Here is a 15,138-nt window from a genome sequence, read left to right on the forward strand (position 1 = left end):
CAAAAGGCAGGTGCAGGTAAGTCTCCTGAGGAGTATTTTGAACCACGGATATTCCAAGAGTTAGAAGCAACAGGCACCATACAAAATGGAGATAAGTGTCACACACCGGAAACTGATATGCCAACACATGACACTTGTGAAAAGATACAGCCGATAGGTTCCAGAGTGGAGGTTAGTAGAAAGGACGCAGGCAATTGGGGAAATAACAATGAGAAGTTTGGGTGTAAACACTGGTGGTCCTAAATCAGAGGGGCAGTCAGTGGCTACACTTCAAGTGGGTTATGAGCCCAGAATAATAGACATAGACATTAAAAAGGAGGGTAAAATATAATTTCATACACCCCTTTGCCTAGAAAAAAAACCCAGGCTGATCTGAGAAAAATAAGTCCTGAGATCCATAACCATTCACACTTTCTATGCCTACTGGAAGAATTTGAAGACAGTTAATATGCTCCCATCCCTGTTGAAGTGAAATGTAACACATTTGATATGATTGACACAGGTGCCCAAGCAAAAATAATGTCGAAGGAACTGGTGCAAAGTAACAATGAGGGAAGATCCTCACAAAATTATGTAAAGGTGAAGCAAAGTGAAAACCCTGTGCACAACTTCAACGGCGAAGAAATACCTATCAACGGAGTCACTGAGGTTGATATAAAGATAGGGAAGAATAGGATGAGACAGGAAGTGTTGGTCACACCCATTAATGAAAAACCCTTCCTCATAGGGACAAATTGCCTGACGAGACTGTTGCCTCTCATTGATGGGGTAAATGGGGTATTGTGGTCCTTAGCCAAAAAAACGTTGAAACCTAAGAAAATAATGACCCAAAGCAACAGCATAAAAAATGCCACACCATTGTTAAATCAGAAAGATCAGTGGAAGTATATCTTTAGAATGGCTGTGTGCTTACCGTCACTGTCATTCTCATGTGCCAGGGTGAAACGGGAGGAGAGAAATAGAAGCAATCTTTGGAGATTTATTTGGAACCTAGGAAAAACTGGGAAACAGAAATAGAGGAAAACACATGGAGGGCAGTAAGGGGTTAATGGCGCTGGTAAAGGTGCCAGAGCCATTAACCCCTTACCGCCCCATTATGAGGTCCACTCACGGGACCTGCTCAGGTTTTACCAGACGTTCTTAGCGGGTCCCGCAAGGGGCCCAGCATGCTAACAACGGGCCCGTCATTAATGGGCCCGTTGTTAGCATGCTCCCCATTCCCATTTGGGGATGGACCAGGTCTGGGTTCCCTAAATGGGGAAATACCGGGCCCTCCAAGGTCAGAATGGCCCGGTATTTCCCCATTCAGGGAACCTGGACCCGGGTTTGGGGGTAGCCATGCCCAAACTCGTAATGAGGCCCCTTGCATCTTTATCTAAATGAAGACTAATACAAACCAAAAATTACTCCAGAATCAGATACGGAAAAATGCACTTCAACAATTACAGAAACACATATGGGAGAAGGGCAGCCATGGATCCCTATCATGTGAATGGGCATTCTGAAATGATTGAAGTCACTTTGGCTCTTGAGCAGGAAAGGAGTTTCATTAATGAAAATGTACCCAGGCAAATACTTGACTGAGAGGAGACCCAAATTGTAAAATAAAAGAAAATCAACATATCTTTGGCCTGGATGACCCTAAATTGGGACAAAAAATTGTAGGAAGATGCATGCTAAAGAATGCAATTGGCTCTAAAGCATTCATCACAGTGTGTGGATTGTCAGTGGAACACAAAACACATTATATTTGGGAAATGACATCATGCACAAAATGTGTATCGTTTTAGACTTTCTGAATCAAAAGGTCTGGTCCAGATTAGGGTGAGCTGCACATCAATTTGAAAATAAGAGACAAGCTTACTATTGTGCCCAAATGATGCCATATGCAATTGAACCTCAAGTGAAAAAGATGGTTTCTATGCCCGCATGTACCAGAAAAATTACTATATCATTAAAATACTGGAAGGGACAACAGATGAAAGATCCTGATGTATTTATGTGCCTAAATGAATCCATAAACCAGCAAGTAAATATACACCATTGGTAGAGATTCGGGATGGACCCATTAAAATCCTTTTGGACAATAAAGGGTGTCAAGACATTCATTTGGAATAAAATACAGCATTAGGAATGGCAGTACAGGGATCATACTACAATGCTGATTTCAGTAACCCAGTGATTCTAAATATTCCTGAAAGCTATGTGTCTGCACAGGGTGTATTAAAGAATCATTGGATTCTAAGTGTACCCTCATGAGCAAAGTGAAATGATATGCTGTCATCGGGATGATTGTGTCCTACTTGAATTAGGTGAATCTTAAAGAGAAAACAAGCATATTGAAGTAGTGGTCAATATTCCAAAATATTTGAGGGTAGCAGCTCTCCATAGAGACACTGGGGGTCATTCCGACCCTGGCGGTACGGGGTTAACGGCACCGGTAAAGGTGCCGGAGTTGTCAATCCCTTACCACCTCATTACGAGTTCTGCTCGCGGGACCCGCTAAGGATGCCTGGTTTTACCAGGCGGCCTTAGTGGGTCTCGCGAGTAGCCCAGCATGCTAACAACGGGCCCATTATTAATGGGCCCGTTGTTAGCATGCTTCCCATTCACATTGAGCCCTATGGGGGCTTAAATGGGAATGGGGATGTTCAGGGTCTGGGTTCCTTGAATGAGGAATTACCAGGCCCTCCAAGGTCGGAATGGCCCGGTAATTCCTCATTCAAGGAACCCGGACCCAGTACCCGGTAAGGGGGTAGCCATGCCACTAATAGCAGCATGGTTACCTCCTACATCGTAATGACCCCCACTGATAATAATTACATACAGAACGGTTGGTATAGTAGTCAGGGGGTCCTGTATACTGGTGCTCTGGGTGTTGCTATTGACCTGGTACACCCTGCAACCCTTGCTTCCCCTGTATTCCTAGGTGAAGTGGCTGTAGGGCTCTGTTTCCTCTGCCACTTGCTCTATCCCTGAATCCCCCTAAAACTCACAATTTCCAATGGGAGGTGGCTGTTCTTGTACCTATAAGGTCTGGAGTTGAATGTCATCAATGTATTATCAATATTATCTTCTTTTGTTCCTGGCACACCACACAGTTATTCTCAACTACTACTAGCTCTGACAATGGCTTATTCTGCCACCCAATAAATAGTTTGAGTTGCGCTTGTATTTTTGGCTGCAAACCAGAAACAAAGGAATTAGCTTTCACGCCCTGTGCTATCTTCCCAGGCATAATGATGACTGTTTGGCGAACACTATCTTTAATCAATCTAAGTATTCTGCTGGTGATTCCTCTTTATTCTGCTTGCAGTTCCCTATCTTTCCACAATATGTTTTACTTAGGCATATCGTAGATCTAGTTCCTATCAATCTAGTTCAATGTTTTTCAAGAGCTACCTCTCTACCTGGATCTGTAGATGTGTAGATGGCCAATGAGCATGGTGTGTTAATCTCTAACCTCTGAATGCATTTTTTTTCCTCATGAGCTGATTCATATCAGCCAAGGCAGGGTTATAACTCTGGATAGTGGTAAGGAGTTTCTCAATTAACCATTGTGGTTCATCTCTAATATCTCTTTTGTTTTACTTTTTTCATTTTTTGGCTCCTCTTACCCAATGCTACACAATGAAAGGGAAAAAAACACAAAACAAAATTTCCAAAAGACTGTTCACAGAATCCACTATACATTTTGAACATAACCAAATACAAGCTACAATAAATGCACATCCAAACACATAGAATTAAAAATAGCATGAATAATAAAAAAAGAGAAGAAAATCTAAAAAGAGATCATATGCTAATTCATAAGAAAAAAGAGGGAAAGCCAGCAGTAAAAAAGAAAATCAGAGATGATCCTTCAAATTACCACCTTAATTTTACTAGGCTGGCCTCATGAAGCATCTTGATCACTGCTATCGTGATAACTGTTTCATCCCCACTCGATATACAGGTAAAAAAACGCTCATCATCTAAAACTGGCAACTTACATATAAATCTGCTCAACAAAAGAGAGCTCTGTTCTTTTAGTGCCCGGAAACCCATCAGAATATGTTCTCTGTTCTGTAGTACATTTAAATCTTTACATAGTTTACAGCCCATCATTCTTCCAATCTCTTGTGATTGGATATGAGGCATTTCATCTGCGAGCAAAAGATTCAGGGCCTCATTACAACCCTGGCGTTAGCCACCGGTAAGGATTTTTATGCCGACCTTGGCGGACCTGGTAATTGCCCTTTTCTTGGACCCAGTAAAAATCAATCCCCATTCCCATTTGAGCCCCACAGGGCTCAATGGGAATGGGGAGGAAGCTAACAATGGGCCCGTTAATGACGGGCCCGTTGCTAGAATCCTGGCCTGCTAGCGGGTCCCGCTTTTCACGTCTGGTCAGACCAGAAGTGAAAAGCAGGACCCGCTAGCAGGCCTCGTAATAGGGCATCCTTTAATGAACGGTGCCTGTTCCTATACCGGCACCGTTCATTATGGGACCACCAGGGTCCTAATGAGGACCTCAGTCTATAATGCATGAATTGAGATGCGCAGTAACCATTCAGGAATATTTTAAAATATTTCAGGAGTACTCTCATAGGCTTATCCAAAGGTGAAAATCTCTTATATAGCCTATATTCCTTCATCTTAGACATAGTTCTTATCCAATCAACCCTGAATAGAATGTATTTGACCTCATTCAGTTGTTCAATGAGGTCTCCAACAGTCATCTCAATTCTTCTTAGCACTGAATCAGCTCTTATTTGTACTTTTCCACAGACTCTATATTAGATGAATATATAATATTTGCCATATCTTCATACAGTGTGACTATCGCTGGAATCAAGATTCTATGGTACTGGGTCAAGAGCCTCTAATCAACTTTACAGCCTAGTGATACTAAACCTAACTCAAATCTGAAAGCTGTCATTGGGACGCAATCCAGAAAACTCAAAAGCATGCTTCCAGATGCGAGAATCAACTTTTGTGTATGCTAGGGCTCTCAGGCCCACAGTAATCTCTGTTCCACATAACATCTCTGGAATACCTTTTATATTATGAAAGGGGATAAGAGGCGAGATCAAGAACCTACAAAACCGGGATCTGATTTTTTTTTCATTTGGGGAGAAGCCTGATTTTCTTTCGCTACGATGCAAGATGTAACCAAGTTAACATTGTCTGCTGCATCCAATTTAAAACCCAAGTATATAAAAAAATGTTTGGGTCGGTATTAAGGGTAATTTTCCCATCTTCCAACAATAGTCCATCTTCTTTTTGGGTGTACAAATAAACCTTAAAATGGTGGTCTTTTTCCCATTAATACACAGTTCATTTGCCAATGTGTATTCAGATATAGCATTGAGTTTCCTTTGGAGCCCAAGATGAGTTCTGTCAAGAAGCAAGACATCATCCGCATGCGTAAAGTACAGGACTACTAGGGTTGAAAACCTGGGTGGAGCAAATGCTGACCCCCAGCCCCCCAGGAATTCTCCCAAGTCTAATAGGTAGAGATTGAACAGGCAGGGAGCCAAAACACAACATTGGCAGAGCCCCCTCTCTGCCCAGAAATTCTCTGTAAATCCACCCTGCCCATTCAATCTCACCTGTAATACAGGATGGTCATGTAATCTGACCAGTATAGATAGTAAATGCATTGGAATAGGCCAGTGTCTGAGTTTGCACCACAGCAAATTTTGGTTTATGCAGTCAAAAGCCTGAGTATTATCCACTGCTGCCATAAACAGCAGCAGGATACCCAGCCTCACAGACTCTTCTTTCAGTCACCCTACTACGATACCATTAAATTCCGTAAAGAGAAGAATGGGTTTGCACTCAAACTGCGCACACACATAAGATAGCAAGCATAATGCAGGTTAATTAAGTGGTTTTAATCAGTGCCGTTGCAGCCTGACACGTGTTTCGAGCTTCCAGCTCTTCTACTGAGGCTGCTTTTACAAAATTATAAAGCATATTTGTAAAACAAAAACATATATCGGGCGTAATTCAATAATAAAACAAACAAGAACCCAGACCCAGGGCAATTAAGGCAGTTAGGGTATACCACAAAGAATTATAAGTTAAGATAACAGTCAAATACACCGAATGCACATTTCAATTCAAGCCAGTTCAGAGAAGAGAAATTAAATTAACATAAGATGCGCAATTCGGTGGGAGAAAGCATATCACATTAGAGAAAAAAGCGGGGGGGGAGAAAAGAAACACAATTATTGAGTAAAAAAGGGGATGCTCATGGTGATCAGCCAGAGATACATGTGTAGAGCCACAGACTGGTATAATTTTACCTTAATCTTGGCTTGTATAAAGTCTAGGTACTAGAGAAAAGGCAAAAATAAAATGGTTGTACTAGGAGGTAAGTTGGAAATGATTGAATGCGATAATACAAGGTCTGCAATTGTGCTGCACAAGAGAAAAATTGGACCCCGCTTACCAGTGGTTGAGACTAAATGTTTAGGCAAATTAGACATGGGCTCCCTATAAAACAGAGAAGGGATGCCTATGTTAAAGAGATTCTGGCTGGCTAAATTAACACATAAAAGTCATTTGAAATTATAAAATGACATACCATTACTTTGCAGTTACACGAAGGACGTAAAAAGAAACAAAGAAAACAACAAAGGGTCAATTAACCAGTTAAGTGGGCTATCTCTGCGATCATCTGAAATAACAAGGAATGATCGTAAAAGTGCTGCTCGCAGGTAGGGTTCGTGTGCAAATTGTCAGCGTTGACTCACCAGCGCGTTCACTGCTATGCGAGGGACTGGAGCCAAACGACGACCCTCTGTGTCCCGGGTTAACTTGGAACAGGGAGGGAAGCAACAGCGAGAACGCCCGTGCGCGGGCAAATCACAACAGAATTAAGGGGAAAAACATGCACCATGATAGACTAGTATAGGTATCATGAGTGATTATACAGGAAGGGCGAACAGAATGCAATGGCAGAGAAACATGCATTCTGATAAAAATGACCGATCCATGGAATTAAAAGTCATTTGAGTTGCTCACAGTAGGCAATAGTGTATTAGAGGTACACGTATGCCAACATTAAAATGCGGATAGTAGGTACACATGCGTGCTAGTCAAAGTCATGAGAGGGGCGCCTGGACTCAGTTGAAAATAGAATAAAAGGCAACCAGAATGCAATGGCGGGGAAACATGCATTCTGAGAGAAAAAACTGATCTAATGAAATTCAATTAGGCTGCGCACAGATGGCAGTAGTGTATTAGAGGTACACGTGTGCCTATATTAAATTGCGCATAGTAGGTGTCGCGCGTGCTAGCAAAGAACGTAAATGAGGCGCCTGGAATTGGTTGAATTGGATATTACATAAAGGGGGAAATTGGGGCTGGTAGAGCTTGCAAGAGCATAGCCAATTAGTTGGATAATGACCCAAAAGAAGTTGGGTGTAAAAATTACTTGCTAAGCAAGAGAGCAAGAGCTCATGATAGGTCTTAGAGAACCGCATGTAAACATCGGCTGATCACCACTAACATCAATATAAATGAACAATACCTGTTGGACATAACATGTGAAAGAACCCTAAAATGCACATGTAAAATGACTTTTGAACAACATACAATTACAAAAAGACAGATAGTTCATGGTCTGTGTTCAGGCCAAACTCTACAGTCCGGTATTGACAAATCAAACGGGCTTCTAATTGCCTGAGTTTCAGTATCTGGTTACCCCCACGTTGTGGGAGGGACACCTTCATGATCCCAGCAAATTGAATCATTGCCTTGTTGTCCATTTGGTGGGCTGTTTGCCAGTGCAAAGCTAAGGGGTATTTGGAATCAGATTGAGCAATTGAGTACAAATATTCCCTAATGCGAATTTTCAACGGGCGTACGGTACTACCAATGTAGTAAAGGCCACAGACACATTTAATACAGTAAATGCAAAACTTTGAATTACAATTAATAAAAGACACAATCTTGTGTGTACCTAAATGTCCAAAGTCAATAGAGGTGTTCTTAAGTGCATGGGAACACATAGAGCAACCCCCACATTTGTGAAAACCAGGGCGTGGAGGTTGGTATAACCAAGTATGTTGCTTGGGTGGGATTGACATAAATGAGGGAGAAAGTATATTCTTAAGGTTGTTTGCCTTGGTATAAATAAAACTTGGTAAATTGTCCACCCCGGGGGTGATATCACGATCGAGTTGTAGGATGTGCCAATGCCGTTTGATCATATTGTAAAGCACCGAACTATCTGAGTTAAATCTGGTAATAAATTTAAGTTTCTGAGAGTGCACAGTCTCATTCCGTACTTTCGGTGTGAGTAGATCGCATCTCTTCATGTCACGTACATCATGGTCTGCTTTTGCTACTGAACGTAAATCATAACCTCTAGCGACAAACCTTTGGCGTATCAATGAACATTCCTGTTCAAAGTCATTCATCAGCAGACAATTCCGTCGTGCCCGAATGAATTCTCCCTTGGGTATGTTGGAAACTACAGTTTTCCTATGGCAACTAGTGGCATGCAGAACTGCATTCACGGATGTGGATTTTCTAAATGTTTTCGTTACAAACTGATTGTCTGAGATACTGATAGTAAGGTCTAAAAAATGTACGCATGTGAAGCTATGCGTGTGTGTAAATAGAATACCCCAGTTGTTGGAATTAAGGTAAGCAACACATTCATTCAAATACTCAATAGAACCATTCCAAACCAAAAGCACATCATCAATGTAACGCTTCCACATATGAATATGTGGTGTAAATAGTTGGTTAGAAAAAACAAGTTGTTGTTCATAGTTATGCATAAAAATGTTAGCTAAAGCAGGGGCATAGCTTGCCCCCATTGCAACTCCAATAAGTTGTCTATAATAGGTGTTATTAAAAAGAAATACATTGTTGGAAAGAGCAACAGTTAGTAAGTCTTTGATCATTTCGATATGTTCAAAAAACGAAGCTGAATGGGCACGATAGATAAAGTCAATACTACTGATTGCTTCCTGGTGGTTGATAGACGTATAAAGGGCTTTTACATCAAGTGTAACCAAGACAAGATTGGGTAACATAGGTAGTTGGGCAAGTATTTGGAGAATATGCATTGTGTCATGGATAAAAGTAGGTATGTTGTTGACTAATGGTGAGATGCATTCATTGAAGTACAGGGAGGTGGGCTCCAGAATACCACCCCCTCCACTCAGGATAGGTCTCCCTTCTAGTATTTTGACAAACGGTTTGTGAATTTATGACAGGAAATAGGCAGTTGGCATTGTTGGCCCGTCAACAATTAAGAATTGTCTTTCAACATCAGTTATCAAACCTGCTGTATGCCATTTGTCAACCACTGATTTAATTGCTGCACGGAGTGAGGTTGTGGGGTTGCCCGATAAAATTTCGTAGCATCCAGGAGAGTTCAGATGGGCAAGACCCATTGTAATGTATTCTGCTTTGTCCAGAATAACAACATTGCCTCCCTTATCTGCCTCCTTTATGATGATCGTATCAATCGAGGCCAAATTGTGTAGAGCTTGCTGTTCTTTGCTCTAAAGGTTAAATCTTGTGTTCTTATGTTTGGAAGAGTCTTGTAATTTATGGATATCATTGATTACAACTTGGTGAAAAGTATCAATCAAATTATCCTTGGGGAAAACAGGAGTAAACTTAGATTTGTTTGATAATTCTTTTATTTTCAAACTTTGTTGTTGGATGTTAAGTTCATGCATCAGATCCATTATATTCGTATTGGGGTCTAATCCACATTCATCAATAGACATTAGTACATGGGTGCTCAGCATAGTTTGTAGTGTGATGTCAGATGGTTGTGGTTCTTGGGGCTTACTTTTGTAATACTTAACTTGTGTCGCAAAACATTTTTTTAATTTTAATTTGCGAACAAATTTAAATAGATCGATCTGAATTTGGACATATTCGTTGAAACCAGTTGGAGCAAAAGAGAGCCCTTGGTTGAGGACTGCACGTTCGTCAGAGGAGAGCGAATAGCTACTCATGTTATGAATTAAATCTATCTGATTTGATTCCTGAGAGTCTGTTGGTATGATGCCCGAGTGACTCTGCGTTGGGTGATTGGGGCGTTTGCGCCTGGTAGGTTGGCCATCCCTTGTGCCCCGAGGCTTGGGTCTGGGGTGTAATATTGCCGGATGGGGGTAATTGAAATCAAACTGCGCACACACATAAAATAGCAAGCATAATGCAGGTTAATTAAGTGGTTTTAATCAGTGCCATTGCAGCCTGACACGTGTTTCGAGCTTCCAGCTCTTCTACTGAGGCTGCTTTTACAAAATTATAAAGCATATTTGTAAAACAAAAACATATATCGGGCGTAATTCAATAATAAAACAAACAAGAACCCAGACCCAGGGCAAGTAAGGCAGTTAGGGTATACCAAACAGAAGTATAAGTTAAGATAACAGTCAAATACACCGAATGCACATTTCAATTCAACCCTTGCAGGTAGGGTTCGTGTGCAAATTGTCAGCGTTGACTCACCAGCGCGTTCACTGCTATGCGATGGACTGGAGCCAAACGACAACCCTCTGTGTCCCGGGTTAACTTGGAACAGGGAGGGAAGCAACAGCGAGAACGCCCGTGCGCGGGCAAATAACAACAGAATTAAGGGGAAAAACATGCGCCATGATAGACTAGTATAGGTATCATGAGGGATTATACAGGAAGGGCGAACAGAATGCAATGGCAGAGAAACATACATTCTGATAAAAATGACCGATCCATGGAATTAAAAGTCATTTGAGTTGGTCACAGTAGGCAATAGTGTATTAGAGGTACACGTATGCCAAAATTAAAATGCGCATTGTAGGTACACATTCTCGGAGTGCATGGGTGCTAGTCAAAGTCATGAGAGGGACCTAAATTCCGTACCTTACGAATCCAGTTTAATATTCCTGTAGGCGACCTGTTGCCCGTGGCCCACTTACCCAATTCTCCCAACACCAGGCCTGCAACGATTTTACTTTCACTGTCCAGCTGGGAGATGGCCCGATAATGATCTTGACTAGCCCTATCTCCCTCTAATAATTGGCCACGCCCACTGCTCTAATCTATGAAACCAGAATTTCATGAGCTAACAACATAGAGCAAAAGAGGATGAACAATATTAGGCACCACAATTCCAAGCAAAGCTTGAGAATCACATTAGATAGATTGTTCTGTCTGGCTGCCCTAGAGCTACAGGATCACCTAATAATTCTCTCAATAGACTCATTTGACAGTGACAAATCCCAGGCTGATTGCTTTGATTCAAAGTGGACATCTCGAAATGGCTGCCTAAATACATGTTGAAAATGGGCAATCCACTCACCCTCAGATATCAGACTACTTTGTTGAGTAGCATGTGGTTTTGTCATTCCATGTATAGGTTCCCAGAGGTTCCTGGTATCATATTGAGTCAGTTTTTGAGCATTCTGCTTCCTTCTTTATGGTATTGGTTATACTTATAGCCTCTGACCCAGTTTTTATGTTTTTTCAGTTATGTAAGATATAGCGTGGGGCTGTAATCACACCTCCACAGTGCTTGTATGTCCCTTTTGAGGTATTTCTTTTCCATTTATATAATATTATCAGAGGGATAAGTATTCCTAATTTCCCTTAGAGGTGGATTCTATTCTTGGTTTGCTATTAAATCCATCCAGAAATTCCTGAAATATGGCAGGCTTGATATTCTCTCTCTTTTGCCCCAGGGTTGTTTCAGTGACAAAATCAATCACTGCCCTATTATAATTAGAGAACATTCTGATGTACCTAGAAACTCTATTACCTCCCTGATTTACAACAAAATCAGAACCATTACAAGGCACTTCATAAGACATGTGTAGACAAATCATTGAATGATCACTCAGGTCAGTCTCCATAACTTTAATTTCTTCGCATTGATCAAATTATGATGAAGAGATAGCAATGTAATCCAGGAGAGAGGCTCTCTGCCCAGATTACCACGTGGATCTAGTAGGAATATCCCCAGCAATGGAGCCATTCATGATTTTCACATTCTAACTCTCCACAAACTCCACCCACAATTCACCATCGGTCTGCAGCCTGGGGTCTGGTCTCTGTTTAGATTTCGAGGCATACTCACATCAACACCGTTTCGATCACAGAAGAAAGACTGAAATGACTCAAAATGTTTTTACATTCACTACGTGAGGGGTTCCTATAAACATTTGTCAATAACACTGACCGCAAGGATAAGATATGCTTTAGAACAACCCCTTCTACCACTAAGCCATAGGTACTATCAGTAAATACAGATTTCTCCAACAGTGCATTTTCTGCCAAAATGATGAGGCCCCCATGATGTCCTCCCACCCCCATCTGCAACGTAGGGATCCCTTACCCACACTTCCTGTAAAAATATCAAGTCATATTTTAAAAAAAATCTGCTGTCTCTCCTTTGTGGCCAGGAAGTTATTATAGCTTTGATAATTCTAGCTCATAATGTGTAACTTAGGAGAGCTTTCTGTTTGAGCTAGAGTCCCGTTCCGTAATCGCCTAAAGTCCTTGCTGAGTGTACAAAGGTTGCTGCCAACAAATGCCAATCCTGGTGCCCTTTTTTAGAGTCTATTTTTTTAGACTGTACAAATGCGACTCTCCTGCCATTGCCGTCCTTGGGGCAGGTGATCTTCACAGGTCATTGAACGCTCAAATTAAACACACCCGGTCCAGGTATTTCTGCTTCTTCAATACAAATTGACTCTCCCTAACATTCTCTTCTGAAATCATAGCCCATCAATCTCGATCTCAAAGCATACATTTTTGATAGAACGAGTTGCAACACCACATTCAATTTAAAATCTAGATGATCAATTGCCTGATTCTTGTTCCAGGGTTACAAACATCATGCATTTAAATACCCCATAAGCAGAATCTGATCAACAGAATAGTTAACATTACAATTTCAACTTAACTTTTTGATTTGTTCTGATTTTCAGGAGTATATATAATTCTAGAGGGAGTCATAAATATTTATTATCACCATTTTTTAGAACTAGCATCTGTAGCACCGCAGCAAGGATATTTCTAGTAAAAAGTTTTATTTATTTATTGGGTATTTATAATACGCATACACACAATGTTTTTCAAGGTTTTTCAGGGTACAAGAAGACAAGAGGGTGGGGGAACAGGGCGGACAAAAAAAAAAGATCCTACTAGGGCTTGTGACATTCGGATCATGCAAGTGCAGTAAACAGAAGTGCAGGATAGAGGGAAGGGAGGGAAGTGCCGGTCAGGGTGGAAAAGCCAGTGAGAAAAGCGAGAAAAGTGAGAAAAGCGAGTACCAGGGGAGGCCAGGTGGACAGAGACTGGGAAAGCAGAGAGTGCAGGGGAAGGAAGGTCCACAAGCTAAGTGTACGGTAAGGGGCTAGTAGGGCTACAAGGGTGCAGGTCTAGCTAAGCTAGTGCAGGGGTGGGGCCCTGAAGGGCAAGTGCTGTTTGGGGGGTTCAGGGGAGACCAAGTGCAAGGGTAGACTGGATTAGGGGGGTTTGGTGCCTTGTAAGACTCTAAAGAAACCAGGCAGCCCGTCAAGAAGCAGGCCAGGTCACTAGCATGGGAGGGGGAGAGGGAGGGAATAAGAGAAAGAAAGGTTTGAGAGTAGTCAAAATGTGCCTGCCCTCTAGTGTTCCAAGATAGAATAAGAATGGCATGCAAAGGTGCTTAGGTTGCTCTATTGGTTTTCATTGTAATATTTCTTGTAACCAGGTCCAAGCTTAGTTTTCAGTGGGGTCTATAACTCTCTATCTAACTACCCTTTCCTTGTCCCAAAATATACAATTTTTATAAACTCTTAAACCTGTCCAAAATTATTTTAACACAACTCAAATTCATTCCAACTGCCAGATGCCATCTCAATACTGAGGAATTAGATCTAATACAATTTAATTGTAGAAATGTAATTCCATAGTATGTGTTCCATTATCATCACCTTCATTCCTTCTGACATTTGGAATTAAATGATTTATTGTTTGCTAGTTCAAAGGTGGCCTTTTTTCATCTGATGATAGATTAAGCAGTATCACTTTGCATATAACTTCCCTTTAACTGCAGTCTAATGTGATCAAGTCCTTATATGTAGCCTCAGTTGTCTATGTATATGACATTACACGTTTAGGGTATCTAGAATGCCTTATCATAAAATATCTTTCTCTCTGTGTTATCTCTGTTGGTTTCCAGCTTTTTTTTCTTTTTTCACAGTTTTAGGGGTGCTTGTTTGATGCCGCAACGTATATTTGTTGGAAAGTGCCCCCCTTTTCTTAGCCGTATTTCCAGCTTCACTTTTATTGTTCTACAATGTCTTTGTCCGTGGGGGGGAATCATTTCCTGATGTTTTGATCCCCTCTCTTAAATAATAAGACTCCAGGCTTTAAGTTGTCCAGGATGATGTAGGGATAATTAGTGCATGAATTTCAACCATGCACACATTTTAGCAGTGCTACTGACTTTAATGGTGGTAAGGTGCACTATGCATAAATGGTACTATGTCTTGCTAGATGTGTGACTTAGTGCTGATCTGAGGACTGATTTGGGAGTTAGCTCAGCAAAAGGTAGAGTAGGCTACTAACAATTAATATTACTAAATACTAATCTGACTAATAACTAACCGGATCAAAACTAATTCTAGTGGCTGTTAGTAATTAGAATGGGGTTATTTAGGCCATAGCCCAGCTGTAGGATGGGGGTGTATTAACTTTCACCACAATGTTGGCTTAGAAAATGAATGTACAAATTGAAATCTGAGCTGCAATGGGCTTGGGGGAAGTGTAAAACAACACAACGTGCACTAGAAAAAAACAACTATTTGTTTAAACAGGAATACAGAAAGGTTGAACAATTATCGGGCCTGTAGAAGAGGGCTGTATAGCGGTCAAGGTGAAGAAGCCGAAAGAGTTTGGAAAATTACTAGGGTGTTGGGTAGAGGGTAGGTGGTTTTGTTAATGTGGGAAAATATAGGTAGGGGGATGGAATCAAAAGAGGGCTTAAGAGACAGAGATGGTACAGTGGCTGGGGCTGTGACTGGCAAGATAAATGTTGGGGGAAAGGTGAAGGTAGAGGGAAGAAGAGACCATTTTAACCCTTTAGCTGCCATGGGATTTCCCCCCAGTGCCAAGGCCTTTTTTGGTGATTTCGGTATGCCGCAAATC

Source organism: Ambystoma mexicanum, chromosome 8 (assembly GCF_040938575.1).
Source record: "Ambystoma mexicanum isolate Mex_15411 chromosome 8, UKY_AmexF1_1, whole genome shotgun sequence".
Classification (NCBI taxonomy): domain Eukaryota; kingdom Metazoa; phylum Chordata; class Amphibia; order Caudata; family Ambystomatidae; genus Ambystoma; species Ambystoma mexicanum.